The sequence below is a fragment of the Vicugna pacos genome, chromosome 4, assembly GCF_048564905.1.
Source record: "Vicugna pacos chromosome 4, VicPac4, whole genome shotgun sequence".
NCBI classification, from domain to species: domain Eukaryota; kingdom Metazoa; phylum Chordata; class Mammalia; order Artiodactyla; family Camelidae; genus Vicugna; species Vicugna pacos.
The window spans coordinates 39923273-39939342 of record NC_132990.1 but is presented as its reverse complement, the minus strand read 5'-3'; the positions used below and the strand labels follow the sequence as shown (position 1 = coordinate 39939342).

Below are 16070 nucleotides of genomic sequence, written 5' to 3'. Positions count from 1 at the left end.
AGTAAGCTTTCTTTAGAATCACTGCCAATTCTCAGTTACACCATTGAAAAATAGGTAAACCCTAACACCCATCCTTGAGTGTAACCCTTATGGGGAGAAAGCAGTGACCCCCTTCCCTCCATCAGTGTGGGCAGAAGTGACAGATGCCATCAGACAACAGACGTGTCTGGTGAAGTTAATGACATGGTCAGCTGCCGATATGCTTGTGCGTTGGCAAGATGAAGAGGTCGGAGCGGGAGAAACATTGACTTTTTGGAATGCATTTGAAATGTGACTTTTGGAAAGTTTCCTAAGTGCTTGGGACACACTTTGACAGTGGTCCTGGGGAGAGAGAGCTAACATCCAGCTGGCGTCTGATGCCATAAAAATGAGAGTTAAATAAAGAGACTAAGGGTGTATTTGATGAGATCGGGTCTTTTGGCTTAAACAAATATGAGAAGACTGAACAGATTTCTAGACTGAGGAGATGTAGGCAGCAAGGTAGAAACTAAAACAGGGACAGAGGTGGGGAAGGGTATAGCTCAGTGGTAGTGTGTGCGCTTGGGATGCAGGGGGTCCTGGGTTCAATCCCCAGTGCCTCTGTTAAAAAAAAAATTAATTACCTCCCCTCCACAAATAAATAAATAAGTAAATGACACATGATTTTTTTTTAAATTTTTAAAAATAGGAACAGAGATGCCAGAAATATTACCTGCACTAGAAAATCTCAGATACTTTTGTTGCTAAAGCTTTTCTTGCTCCTCTGCTAGTTTCATTCATTTAATCATTAATTCATCCCCACATTCACCAAACAACCATTTACTGATTGCTGTGTCCTGAAACAGTGCTGGACACCGGGGGTGCAGTGGGAAGCCAAGCAAATTTGGCCCTGAATTTGTGGAGCTTGCCAGGAGCTGGGGAGCTCAGCGTTAAAATAATGGACGAAATCAGGTAGTGAGGCAGGGATGAGGGGGTGATCAAGAGTGCATCAAATGAGTATAACCCAGGCTAGGACCCTTGGAAATAAATGTCAATATAAATTCTGGAAAAGATAAAATTATATTTAGTAAATGCGTTTTAAAACATTAGAAACTCAGACAGACTTTCATTAAGATTCATTAAAATGAGTGTTTTGGAACTTGATCATCTGATTTAGCTGGAAAATTCACTCATACAACATGCTTCCATCCACGGGGGTACAGATGAAGGCAACACTATGGCATGAGTGTAGTTCACAGTTGATGCGGCCTGACACTAATGTTGAATTAAGGTTAACTATTCTGTGTAAATAACTTGAGGGATAGAGAAGGACCTATGAACTTTTACGATTTTTATTTATTTTGGCTCTCCCACTGTTGAAAATGTGTATCACAGAGAATCAGTTGCCTGCATCCTGCATTTTGTCCTTATCTGAAGAGGAAGCCAGTGGTGCATTCCTCGCAGGCATTTGTTTTTATAGCCTGTTAAGCCGTAAAACGACTCCCTTTCACTATTTCTGATTTAAGGTATACATAGACAGTGCTTTTTTGTTTGTTTAAGGCATGCATCTTGGACTTTGTGGGGAAGTCCTGTGTGAATCTGAAACATCAAATTGTGTATCCACACATCTGGAGGCCTGGAAGCATCTGTAGATTTTACAGCCTAATTAACAATTGTGTAGATCGCAGATTCCCCAAGGACCCCTTCTGCCTCTCAAACGTGGTCCTGATTTCTTACTCCATCATGGGGCTTGATACCACATCTGAATTATAGGTTTAACTGGGAAGAAATTAAAGAAATTCAATGTGGGAATAGGTAAATGTCTTTATAAATGTTAGAGCAGGTTTTCTTCTTTGAAAAACACTTAGGACCAGACACAGTCTGCTCTCGCTTGCATCATGCAGTGGATAATGTTTCTAGGCTGGCTTTCCTCGGATGGTGTTACCAGAGCCCTGAGGGGCTGGAGCCACTAGGAGGGCATAGAGTTATAAGCATCCATATGCCATTGTGTGTAGCAGGACATCTAATTTCTATTACACTGTCTTTTCACTTCATATATAATGACTTTAAGGACCATTCATCTTGGATTACCACTGATGCATATACCCATATATAATCACTTGCTCTACAGTCATAATGAATTCTGTGTATAGTTTCCAGATGATTATTTGTTTATGCTAATGTAAGTTATTTCAATATAATATTTTGATATACTGTGTTGCTTCTAATTATATTTCATAAAATAAATTATTTCAACATAAGTAAATATGACTAATTAAAAATAAATCATTGTTACATATTAAATGACAAAGAAAAGTTATTCCCATTTTGCTTTTAAACTTTCTTTTCCCTGTTTTATTTTTATTCATGTTTCTAAAATTACATAAACTGCAAACTTGTGAATTATACCAAAAGCCCAATAGCAGGCTATTTAATTATGCCTTCGGAGCCAAGTATAAGTAAAAATTAGCATTTTACAATAAAATGTCTTAAAATAAATGTATAGAATCATGTTTGCTTACTGTGAAGAAAAACAACAGCAAAAATAAGAGGATAGAAAAATACAGTTCCTTAAAGAAAATACCAGATAAACAAATAACAAGATTCCTCTAAAACAATGTTAAACAAAGAAGAAAAAAAAAACAAGATTCCTCTACTGTTCTAGTCATCCCCATTATTGTTGAGTATACAAAAGATCTGATAGTTTCTTACAGAAAAAAATGTAAGAATAGTTCAGTTTGACACACTGTCACGTGGATAATACAAATAATCTCAAAAGCATTTACAAAAAAGGACAAGCAATCCAGTTTGTTTATTCCCAAGGCTAATGCTGAATTTATTTGTACTTAGAAAAAAAGACTAAGTTCTCAATGTCTGTCGGGTTGTTTAATTTCTCTGCTTCCATTGCGACATCCTGGCCAGGATGGTCATTATCTCTAGGGCCACTCCTCCCTAAGTGCTCTATTGTTTGAATCAGACCCCAAACAGGTTCTTATTTCCCTGTTGGATTCCGAGTCCTTTATATTGCAACTCCCCCTTAAAGCTTTAGTCAGAAATTCTTGGTTTTCACAATTCCATTTTATGTTCCTCATATGCTTAGCTCATTAAGAAGTTCAATTAAAGAAGCACATACTTAATGTTGGATACTATATTGAACAATTATTTTTAAATCACTGTCTTTTTTTTCTCAGAACATGTTACTATGAGCTGAATTGTCTCCTCCAAATTCATATGTTGAACCCCAGTACCTTAGAATGTAACTGTATTTGGAGATAAGGTCTTTAAAGAGATAGTTAAGCTAAAATGAGGGGCCGTTAGGATGAGGTTTTTAATCCACTGTGACCGGTGTCACGAGAAAAAGGAGAGACACAAGAAGTGTGCGCACATAGAGAAAAGGCTGTGTAAATCCCGTAATTTTTCTGAGTTAAACAAGAACACCTCCACCCATCTGAGAATCTAAGAACACGAGCTACCCGTGGAGCGGGGTTCTGCGTGGAGCTGGTATGGTTTGGGCTTCATGACTAATCTGTTCGTGGGCATCAGGTCAAGTTCGGCTCTGGGGCTCTTCTTCAGCTTGAGCTGTTGCAGAACTGTGGTGATGAAAATGGACATCTCACTTTGTGCAACATCTCCGAGACACTTCCGGATCCCCATTCCAAAAATCAACACTTTCTCAACGAGACTTTTATTCAGCTCCCTAGTTTCGTTTAGAAATCTCTCAGGTTTAAATAAATTGGGACTATCCCAAATAGTTCTGTATAAAATAGACAAAACTAAAAATTTTCAAAGAAATCATTTTATCACTTTAACTTTTGTAGCCAACTTCTCCACAATAATTTTGTTTTGCATGAAATGTTTTGTTCTAGTTTATAACACCCTCTATAAATTTATGTATATGTCTACATATAGTTATGGATATATACGCTTATCATGGGTATATACGCTATTCTTTCCTGTAATATACTGACAAGGTTAGTTATCATAAAGATTTAGTAAAATTATATTTAATAGTCACTAGAATGACTTCTGGTTCATTAAATAGTGAATAAAATACTTGAACATTTATTTCAATTTTTAATTATTTTAAATGAATAGTTCCACAAAATTCTCATAAGAGCATTCCAAAACTGTGGTGTAAATAAAAAGTAATGAATATCCAATTTCCTTTGCTTTAAGCAAAATGAGCAGTTTGAGCCACATCTCTGGCTCTGGTGCTCACTCTCACTGTGTCTGGGAAACGGCCTTCACACATCATCACAGAGAGGAGCCAGGTCTCCCCGAGGCAGCCCTGATTGGGGGGTGACCTTCCGTTCCCAAGGTGTCGTGCCTTTGGTTCTCTCTTCTCCCTCCACCTTTTGTCACAAGCACCGCATCTGGCTCGCCTGTGACCGCTAAGGCGAGCGTGTTTCCTGCATCCTAAGCCGCACATCAGGGGCTCACTCTCCGAAGTAGTGGGCTTCTTTGCCTATGGGTGCCACTCTCTAGGAGAAAAGTTTGCTTTCTCTCTCCATCAGAGGTCACAGCCTTGGAGACTGGGCTGGATTGGGTACAAGAGATGACCCCTCCCCACTGCTTCAACAAAGTGCAGTTCTTTCATTTTTTTGGTGTTTTCCACTGCTCCGTGGGGGCTTGAGCTGTGACCTTTCAGATTAAGCATTAATAATTGCCTCATAATATCAAGCCTTGAATTACCTACTCATTTAACTTAAACAAGTGTCTCCATACAGTATTCTTTATTAACACTCTGTTAGCTCACTTTGATCACACTCAGTTTTCAATATAATCACGAGTTCTTAGGATTCTGGAACACTCGGGATACTTGGGGTTGTGCTAACTGAAAATAAATGCCATTCAGTTCACACTGCCTGTATTTCTTCTTATAGTGGGTTTTAAAATGCTTCGGTTTGTCCGTACATGCCCCGGGTGTGGAGAATGGATGTATCAATCTCTCTGACAAGAAGTTTTCCAGTGGGACAGTCTGTGCAGTGTAACCCACCGTTTGTCTGGTTACACAGATTGTGAAGGTGCTGTTAGGTACACAGGATAATCAGCTCCCTCCCTCAGGGCCTGGAGCACAAGCCATCAGTCAGATGAGATCTTGGGTGAAGACGGAGAAGCTGTACACGAGGCTCTGTATACAGCCCGCTGAGTGCGTAAGTGTGCAGTCGTCACCAGTGTACTGTAGACATCAAGCCCTCGTGACATGAAACATTTAATTTCCATTAAGTAAGATTTACGTATTAAGTAGGATTTACAGTGGATTTGAGTCCTGCTTCTGTTACCTGCCGAATATGTGATCTTAAGTAATTTGTTTACTGGCTTGGGGTTCCTTCGTCGGTACAATTGGGATCATGACAGCACCGCCATTCAGGACGACTGCCGAGGTCAGAGGGGACACTTCTGAGCTTTCTGTGCCGGCACACAGTAGGGGGTCTATAAATAATAGCTAAGTCATCATTATTCCTACCACTGCCGTCACCACTTGCCATCCTCCCTTTTCCTGCCTGAGGTACCCTCAGCTCAGCCTGGGTAAGCCTCTAGCTTCATTTTTATTCACAAATATTTACTGAGTGCCTACTGTGTGCCAGGCACTGATCTAGGTGCTGGGGTTGAGGAAAAAGCAAACAAAAAAAAAGAGAAAAAAAGAGTTCTTACTTGGTGGTTTATATTCCAGTGGGAGATTTCAGGCTGCTGTTGAAACATCAGCTGCCTGTACCCACGCAGAGGGTGAGCACATGAGGTCCTCAGCTCCCATCTCCCTCAGTGAGCCCACTTTTGAAATTCAATTTGCCCTGGATGAATCTGTATGAAGATTTCATCCTTCCTATTATGAGTGAGGAAAGAAAACTGAATTTCTTTCCAACTTCTTTCCAGAGAAACAGGAGACATGAAGTCTGATTAAGAAGGATGTACATTTTTCCCAGATTAATAAATAGTGCACAAACAACCAAGTAAATCTGATCTCAAGAAATAATTTCTGTGACTTGCTCATCATGATTTACTTGATACATGTTAATAAAGGTGCACGTTTCCAGGCTATTTCCTGAAATAGCCATTCAGAGTAGTGTCTGCCCTACTATAGGAGAGAGAAATACAGCATTACAACACATTCTGTAAATTCAAAGAGTCCATTCTTCAGCCACCTCCCACCAGGCATAGCCTCTTTTTATTAATGCCTTTTTCTTATAATAATGATATGACATGTTGATAAATCTCCATTTGTTTATTAATTGATATATCTTTTAACTATTGTCAAATTAGTAATTTATTCTTTTTCTTGTATTTATTAAATATTGAGCACTTAATATTTTGAAGGCATTGCTATGAGCTGAAGTCTCAGTAGAAAATTATCTCAGTGTGTCCGTGACAGAGTTGGTCATAAGTAGACACATCCAATTACAGCAGGAAACTGTTAAGGAAATTACAAAGCAATTTCTTTGTACCCAGTGTGTTTTGGGCTGTCATTAATAGATTCGAAAAACAAAACATAACATTATTTAGTACCTGAAAGGAGGAACAACTAGGAAATCTGAACTGTACGTTCTGCTCTCAGTGACATGTAGAGCAAATCCCACGTCTGCTCTATTTTATTTCCCAGCAGCGAAGTGATAGTGGTTGTACTGTTTAATCTCTAAGTTGCCTCGGGAACAAATATTCCATTTTTCTAGTCCCGTGCTCAGACTTCTTTATGCACACTGTACACCTTTCCCCTTTATACCTCTGTAATTTTGCATGGCTTGGATTAAATCATGTTGTTTGCATACGGCACTCCCTAACTTCCTACATGGCCCTCACCTCACTTCTCCCCAGAGTAGTAGTGACATTTCAATTTGATGAGTCTGAGAACAATCACTGGACACACTTGTCTTATCCACTTCTGAGTTCTCGCTTCTGATTAGCCGACCTGTAGAAATATCTCCTCTGTGATTACTAAAGGGCTGAGCTTGGAGGAGTAGGTTTCCAAACGAGACTGCAGTTGTCCAGCTTTGCCAGAGACTGAGTGGACAAGCCTGTCTAATCCAGATGAAAAGTAGGAGTAAGCCTCCTTGGTCTGGCTCTAAGCTAAATTGTACAAACTAGCTCTGATCATTAAAAAAAGCTAATATTTGAACTTTAAATCTGATCTACCTTCATCTTGCAGGTGGTACCAAATTTTGACAAATAATGTGGACATTATTCATTGGGGGCCAAGGATGAGCCTCTGACCCAAGGCGAACTTCCCTTAGGAACATGGAATTGGAACCGTGAAAGATCATCGTCTCACTGGGCAGCTAGATCTAGAAGATGTAAGTCTGAAAATTATGATTTGGGGACCTTTCACCCACCAGGAGGACCTGAGAAACTGGTCTGAAAAATAAATGAAGTAAAAAGGAAAAGACAGAGAGAGGCCTCATAACCTTGCATTCTCTTTTTTTTAGGACTTTCACAAGATCTTGTCCTCAGACTGAATTCTTTCCTGCTTACACTGGCTAGAATCGGTTTCCGTTACTTGCACCCAAGAGGATCCTAACTCCCCACCCTCCTCTACAATAAAGTTGAATACACTTGAAGAATATTTTTGTTAGCTATTGCATTTTATAGTAAGAATGTCCAGTTCTCTTTGAGTAATCCAAACATTTGATTTCTTCAAGACTTCATGTGTGTGTGTGTGTGTGTGTGTGTGTGTGTGTGTATAACTGAGAAGCATTCTTGCAAACAGCAATACATTTGTCTCCTAGTTCAGAAGACAATGATAGGATGGTAGAAACCTCTAGACTCATGTTCTACTTTTAAAAAGCACCAAGGATCAAAGAAATATGTATCTTAAAACCCCTACTCTGAATACGCAAGAAAACCCTTGTCACCTATCTTATTGGTCTGTTTTACCTTTCCAAGTTCACAGATAAAATGTGGTTAATTACCAACTTGGCTGGCACTGTTTTCTAAGGAGTTAAAAGTGATAGATCAGCTTCTTTTTAATGAAGTAAAAAAAAAAAACCCAAATGTTTATTTGAACTAAAAAGAAAAACTGAGCCCCTAATCAATGCTACAATTTACAAAACTTCCTTTTTCTCTCTGTTCAGAAAGAAAACAGGGAGAATGCCTGCGTTGCTGCTTCGCAGCGTGCTGATTTGGGGAAACCTCTCCTGTTGCTAGGACCACTTATTGGCCTCTTGCCAGGTGTCAGATCCAGAACTAAGCATCAATCTACACTGTCTTTCAAAACTCATACCTTCGTGAGGTAATGTATTATCCTGTTATGAAGAGGTTTCGTGAGATAGTCATTCTCCTCATTTATTTCCCATATTTTTGAGCTTACTAATGAATCACCAGTTACCTCTACCACTTGCTTTTTTACAAAATTCAATTTCTTGTGGGCATTCACCAAACTGTCAGTTTGTACACTGACAACTGTTGGAAGCATTTCGAAAGCCAACTGCTAGACAGATGAGAAGTAGGTGTGGCTGGAAGTGGGTGTAGCTGGACTCTCAGAAAGAGGACTGGGTTTCCCTCCTGCCTCTATCCTTATTTAGCTGTGGGACTTCTGTTAAACTGCAATCGCTCTTGGCCCCAGTTTCCCCATCTGTAATAATGGTCCCTTCAGACTAGAGGACTTTGAAGGTCAGCTTCAGCCTTCAGTCTTCAAAGCTGGAAGGGAAAACTGGGCAGAAGCCTAAGTGTGATGTCCAGGGTTAATTGCCCTACAATATCAAGTTGCCAGAGTTTCCAGAGCAGTTCAGCAGTTCATCAACAAACGTAAGTAACTGTGTGATCACCCTGGCTTCTTTTCCAAATGGGGCCCTTCAGGTTTTTGTCATTAAATTCCCTTTGGCAGTTTACCAGGCCCAGAAGCATCGCCAACTTTCCCAGCAACTTTCTTGGAAAGCTCTGAAGGCACACTCTGTTCCCGTTGTTTTGGGGTGAACTAGGGCTAACAACAAGGGGTGTACAGCTCTCTAAGTGTGGGCTGCTGCATTGTCCAAAATTCAAGGAAAATTCTTTAGAGAAGAGCTGGGTGAAAAGAGCAAAAGGAGATTGAAGGTTTTTGTCCTGATTCTCAATCCCACGGACACACAACAGACCTCTCTCGGAAGTTGTGAAACCATTGCGATGACCACATCCCAGATGGACCAGTTAAGTCCAGATCTCTAGGGGTGGATGCATTTTAAAAAGCTCCTCAGTATGACTAAAGGGCAATCTGGGTTGAGGACGTTTTTCAGGAGAAAACAACCTGCTATGAGGTCAACAAATCCATTCAGTCAAATTACAATGAAGCTTGGAAGGCTCACCTGGGCCCAGAAATCTTGCCGTCAGTGGGAGGAATCTGGCAGAGGGGGATCTAAAAGAAGGTTTTGAAGAAAGTTGAGTGTCTCCTAGGAAACAGAAACAGTGTGGGCACAGCAGCAGCGGGCCTGGGGGAAGGCTGGCAGAGAACATCCTGCGGAGAGACGGAATGTGGGGTCGTTCTCAGAGCTGTGTGGGGAGGAATCTGGAGTTGGATTAGGGCATTTGAGGGCTGCAGGGAGGAAGGCAGAGGCCTCTCAGCTAGAGCTGGGCCCTGGAAGCTGGGAAATTCCAGTGTGAGTGTAGGGAGAGGGACCACATCTGGAGCAGGAGGTTCTGAAGAAGAGTGTAGGATGGAAACAGATCTTGGAAAAAAGGCAGGGGTGCAGAGGGAGACTGGGAAGACTAACTATATAAATAAAAATTGCTGGTGACAAGCAGAGGTAGGGTCAAAAGATATGTAGCAAGGAGGCAGACGCATGAAGGAAAAAGACTGTGGAGCAGAGGCATCGCTGTGCTATGAGTTTCAGGCAACCAGGGGAATGCACGCGGCGCTCTGGGCAAGCAAGCGCAGGGGCGGGAAGACAGGAAATGAAACTCCAGGAAGCCCAGCCTCCTTTCTCAGGCTGCTTTGGTAGCTTCTCCAGAGTCTTCACCACCTGGACACATTTGTATTTCCACAGCTGTCAACAGTTGACTTCTGAGTATGATATTCACAGCTTTGACTTGAGAAAATATTTCTATCTGTGTCAAGGCGCTTTTGTCCCATCTGGATAAACACCAGTTTTTCTACCTCCACAGCATGTGGGATGTACCTCTATAGGGAGATGACGTGTGGTTTGGGGACATCGTCCTGGCAAGGTGTCTGTAACTTACTATGTAATGCACTTTTTTTCAAAAAAGCTGTGGAGTTTTTGGCCCACAAGTATTTGAGGTTTCAACGTCTGCTTTTAATGAGAATGTCTAAGAATGATCATTGCGAGCTGGAACTTTCTCACGTAGGAAGAAAGCCAGGCCCCCAAAGAGAATGTTAAACCTCATATATTTCCTCAAGGGTAACCTTCAGGCCCTGAGCCACAGTGTCATATTCACAGAACATCATAGATTTCTAAATATTGAAACTCAAGAAGTCATATAGCAAAAAAAAAAAAAATATATATATATATATATATATATATATATATATATATATATATATGACAAAAGCTTACAAACCATAGAGCTTTTCTGACCTAGGGGCAGAAGTTTTGCTAACCAGCATTTAGTCATGTCATATTTAGCTACTGAAAAAAATTTTTTTACTCCTAATATTTTTAATGAAGTATTACCTTCTTAATGTAACTAACAGCACATTGGATTAGCGCACATTGTAGCTGTATCAAACTCCTTGTGCAAGTAGCCGTGGGATAGAAAATTAATAATAATCACCTGGCAATGTATTACTTGAAAGCTTTGTTAGAAGAAAATGAGAATTGCCTTGGTTAAGAAGAGAATCCATTCCAAAATAATAATTTGATAGCTGTTTATTATGTGCTTATAATGGCTAAGCATTTGAAAATACTTTCCATTTTAGTTCAGTTAATTCTTATAACTTCTGAAAGAACTGCTGGTTTTTTTTTTTTTCTCTATTTGACATATGATTAACTTGGGGATACAGAGAAATAAGAAAATTTGCTCAGGCTAACAGCATATAAGTGGTGGAAAAAAAGATTTGAACCCAAGTAATGTAACTCTGGTACCTGTGCCCTCAGCCTCTGATTATACCACCTTCTTCTGGAGAATTTTTCAGCTTATACTTGAAGCTTCTATTGCTAACAGGAGCCATTGTTATTGGTGTGACTTCATAAAACAGGAAATGCATTAGGTTGTGAGGTGTGCGTTCCACCCATGTACTAAAGGGCTGGGGATGGTATATTAGATTCCGAGGGATGTTGTAACAAATCACCACAAACTCAGTGGGTTTCAAGAACCAAAATAGATTAACTCACAGTCTGGAGGCCAGAAGTCTGAAATCAAGGTGTTTCAGGGGCCTTCTCCTTCTAAAGGCTGTAAGAGGGAATTTTACCTCATCTCTTCCAGCTTCTGGTGGCTCCAGGTATGCCTGGCTGTGGCTGCATCGCTCTAATCTCTGTCTCAGTCTTCACATGGCCTCTCGTCTTCTTTCCGTCTCTCCTCTGTGTGTCTCTCATTAGGACACTTGTCACTGGATTTAGGGCTCAATCAGATAATCCAGAAAGATGTCAACTTGAGATCTTTAATGTAATTACATTTGCAAAGATCCTTTTTCCGAGTTTGGTCACAATCACAGGTTTGGGGTGTGGACATGTCTTTTTGCCTCCATTCAACTCCCTGCAGATACAGTATCACAGTCACTGCCATTGCCCCATAATTGAAGAATTGAAATCAGGTCATTCAAATTTTGGTTTTTGGTTTTTCCTGTGGGAAGAAGTTCTATACTCACGGATCAAAATTCCAATGACTTTTTTTTTTTTTGGAGAAAAAGAAAAGTACATCCCAAAATTCATATAGAATCTCAACTGACCCTAAATATCCAAAACAATCTTGAAAAATAAGAACAAAGTTGGAAGTCTCACACCTTCTGGTTTCAAAACTTACTATTAAGCTACAGTAATCAAAAGAGTATAGTGCTGGCATAAAGATAGACACACAGATCAATAGAATAGAATAGAGAGCTCAGAAATGACTGCTGAGACCATTAATGGGTAAATGACAGTCTTTTCAGCAAATGGTGTGGAAAATGGATATCCAAATGCAAAAGAATGAAGTTAGACCCTTACCTTATACCATATATGAAATCAATTCAAAATAGTAAGTCTATTACAATAAAAATTAGATAAAAGTATAAAACTTTCAGAAGAAAACATGGGCAAAAGGCTCATACACTGGATTTTTTTGGACATGATACCAAAAGCACAGGGGAAAACAACAACAACAAAATAGATCATTTGGACGTCATCAAAATTAGACTTTTATGCATCAAAGGGCACTATCGACAAGGTGAAAAGGCAGTCTACAGAATGAAAGAAAACATCTGCAAATGGTTTTTATCTGACAAAGATTCATATCTAGAAGATATAAACAACTCCTACAATTCAACAATAACAACAACCTACGAGAAAAAGGTGGACAAAGAGAACAGACATTCCTTCAAAGAAGATAAACCAATGGTCAAAAAGCTCTTAAAAAAATGCTCAACATCACTAATGATCAGGGAAATGAAAATCAAATTCACAATGAGATATCAATTCTCACCCATTAGGATGGCTGTTACAAAAATAAAACAAAAATCTCAAGAAATAACAAGTATAATCAAAGTTATGGAGAAATTGAAACCTTTGTGCATTGCTGGTAGGAGTATGAAAAAGAGTATGGTGGTTCCTCAAAAAATTAACATTTACTTATCATATGATTAAAAAAGATTAGACGCCTGACCACATTTTAATTAGGCTTCTCCTTGCCCTCTTTTTGACCAGGTTGTCCTGGGCCCTGTCTTCAGTAGGCCTGGTCTAGTTGTAGCAAGAATCCTGCTAAGTCAGTTTAGAGGAGATCGCTCACCCTTGATACCTGTTCAGGTTCCTCATCCTCACCCACGATAACTGATCCTGCTAGTCAGCCAGCCTTCAGGAAGAATACTATTAGGTCAGTTAAGCATGAATGCCCGTACCCTTGATGCTAACTTTTAGTATTTTTCCATCCACTGGCCCCTCAATCTGCTCATTGGCTATAAATCCCCAGCTTTCCTTGCTGTATTCAGAGTTGAGCCCAATCTCTCTCCTCTGTAGTAATGGTCTTGACAACTATCACAATAGTCCTGAATAAAGTCTCCCTTACTAGCTTAACAAGTGTCAGAATGATTTTTTCTTTCATTCATGGTCCAGAAATTCACATCTGAGTATATACCAAAAATAGACAAAAGTGGGGATCAGTTAGATATTTGTCTACTTATGTTCATAGCAGTGTTATTCACTATAACCAAAAGTTGGAAGTACCCAACTGTCTGCTGATAGATAAGTGGATAAACGAAACATGGTATATACATTCAAAGAAATATTACTCAGCCTTAAAAAGAAAAAAATTTTAACACATGCTACACCGTGGGTGAACCTTAGAGACCTTGTGCAACATGAAATAAACCAGTCATGAAGGGATAAATATTACATGATTCCACTTATACCAGGTGCCTAGAGAAGTCAAATTTATAGACACAGAACATAGAATGGTGGTTGCCAGGGGCTGGGGGAAGATGGGAATAGAGGAGTCATTGCTTAATGGGTACAGAGTCCCAGTTGGGGAAGATGAAAATGTCTATGCAAATAGAAATTTAAATTTATCCTGATACTCTTTATTTAAAAATTACAGTTTGTAGACTTTTTCAAAATCATGATTAACTTGATTTTTACCAGTGAAAGAAAAAAGTCCTGGAAATAAACATTATGTTGTACACCAGAAATTCATACAACATTGTAACTTAACTATACTCAGTTTTTTAAAAAATGAAAAAAAAAAAGAAGAAGAAAAGCAAAACCCAGTGGGTTTGGACCTGAGGAAGGGTCCTAGAGCTATGCCATACCAGAGTACTACATATTTTTAAATAAATTTCTAAAACTTAAGATATATAAATTATACACTTAGCTTCTTAATATAAATTGATTTTGCATCTAAAAATAAATAAATACTTACATTTTAAAATTCTATTAATGGTATTGTATCTCAGATATCACCATACACTTTCAGGGTCTAAGCCCTGGAAAAGTCATGGCCCATTGAGAAGAAGTAAGGACCCATACACAACATGTCACTTTTTTATATAATCCCATGATTTCAAGGATGTGAGTTTAGCTCATTGATAGGTCATGATCAGCGTTTTTAAGAAACAAAATAAAACAATGGAAAACATCTCAAGGTGTCGTATAGTCAATGTAGATGTTAACATGTGAAATTTTTAGTATGTGTTTCCATGTGTGTGTCTCCCGTGTACTGTGTGGAAAGGGAAGGTAGTTTATTTACTATGATACAATCAAAGAAAGCTGGAAAGCCACTAGCTTAATCAGAATTGATATCAAACTCATTCTTCGCTGTTATTTCCTACACTACTTGTATCGTAGGTACAAATGTGATGTATTTCATTCTTTAATAATTTTCTTTACTCCTGCCCACATTAGACATTTCTAGGACCTTGTCCACAGCCTCTACCGTCCCCACAGCAATACACACAGACCAGCTCTTCACCTAGAAATAGTTCCTCTCCTTCCACTTCCGCTTTCTCCTCAGAATTAAAGCAGTTTCAGCCAGCACATCAGGTAGATAATTATTTTAGCTGTTAAGTTTTCTTCTTTCCATTAGTAATAGTCTTTAGTCTCTTCTCACCTGATGAAATTTGCCCAAATGAGATATCAGTTTGTCTAATTTGCTTACATTTATATACTGAGTCCCCACCCCATGGTATGGGCTCCAGAAATATTTATTAAATATGAGTACAGACCCATGTACAAAAGTGAGCCTATCTGCCAGCTTCCAGTGGCCTTTCTAAAACACCCCTCCCCACCAGGTGGTTCAGTCTGATTCTCACAGGCCTAAAGCTTCCTCCCTGAGATCGTACAGTTTAAGCGGTAAAGGAGAGAAAGGGGACCTCTTCCTGACTGAGGTTACCATAGGGCTGGCTGCAAATTCAGTCCAGCCAGCAAAAACGTTTTGTTTGGCTCACACATTTTAATCAGTGTCCTATATTTTGTTATTAGCAATTCTCACATTAAAAATTCAGCCTGTCTTTGAAAAAGCATAAGATCAGGTGGCACCGGCTCCACAGCTGGCTGGACCTGGGGCAGCTTATTCATTCGGACGGGTCAAGTGTATAAATCTTTTCTTTAGGTTTGTTTTTCTTACTAGACTGTGAGTTCTCCCAATACCTCATACCATGTTTTGTTTTGTTTTTTTCAGTCAGAACTCAACAGATATACGTAGGATGAAGGCATAGATTATGAAAGGGTCATTGTGCTTAAGGTCGATTTTGAGGATGGCTTATGTAACAGTTCTCTCCCCTCTTCCTCACTGCACCTACAGTTTGTCCCACAGAAATCTTATCTACGCTCAAAGTTCCGTTATCTTCACTGCCATAAAGCTAAATCTGCAAGCCCGGCCTGCTTCCTGGATTCTGATCGAAAATCACTGTCGCTCGACAACTCAGATGGTGTCATACACTTACTCTTGACATCTAGCCAGAACATACTTTCCAACTGACTTCCCAATTTTTTTTTAGCACTGCCGTCATCCTTCCATGCACATAACCTTGAAGTCTCAGCAATTTTAGGCTCCTCTTCCTCCCTCACCAGCCACATTCATCGAGTTATCAAGTCTACTAGTTCATTTATTCTTCAAAATCGTGAATGTCTCGTGTTTTTTTTTCTCTTCTCCTTCCTCTATTATCAAGTTTTATCAACTTGATAAACACTTAATTGCTCTCCTTGCCTCCAGCTTCTTGCCTTTCAATATAGATTTATTTATAATACCAGCAAATATTTAGCAAATGTCCACTGCTGTCTTAGGAGTTAGGGACACAGCAATGAACAAAAGTGACAGAGTCCCTACTCGCATGGATTTGTAACCATAATCATATAATGTCAGACAGTAATAAATTATATGAAAAAATTAATTACATGAGAATAGGGAATGATGGATTAGAGAGACACAACTTTAAAAAATAATAATTGTAATTCTTTTAACATTTAAATTTGTATGCAATTCAAGGATGCATATTGCATATAGTTACCCAGATTAAACTTCCTGAAACATTGTACATTATTGTACACGTTTCTATTCAAACACATTCA

The 16070-nt window shown here is 39.3% G+C and overlaps 1 long non-coding RNA gene across 1 annotated transcript in view; it reads left to right on the top strand.

The window, feature by feature from the left end:
- The window catches only part of LOC116280284 (uncharacterized), a 62994-nt gene that overhangs the window by 32490 nt on the left and 14434 nt on the right, over positions 1-16070 (top strand). The window contains exons 5-6 of the long non-coding RNA XR_012072035.1: positions 7100-7244; positions 8022-8179. This is a non-coding gene — a long non-coding RNA (uncharacterized lncRNA). The remainder of the gene's footprint in view (positions 1-7099; positions 7245-8021; positions 8180-16070) is intronic.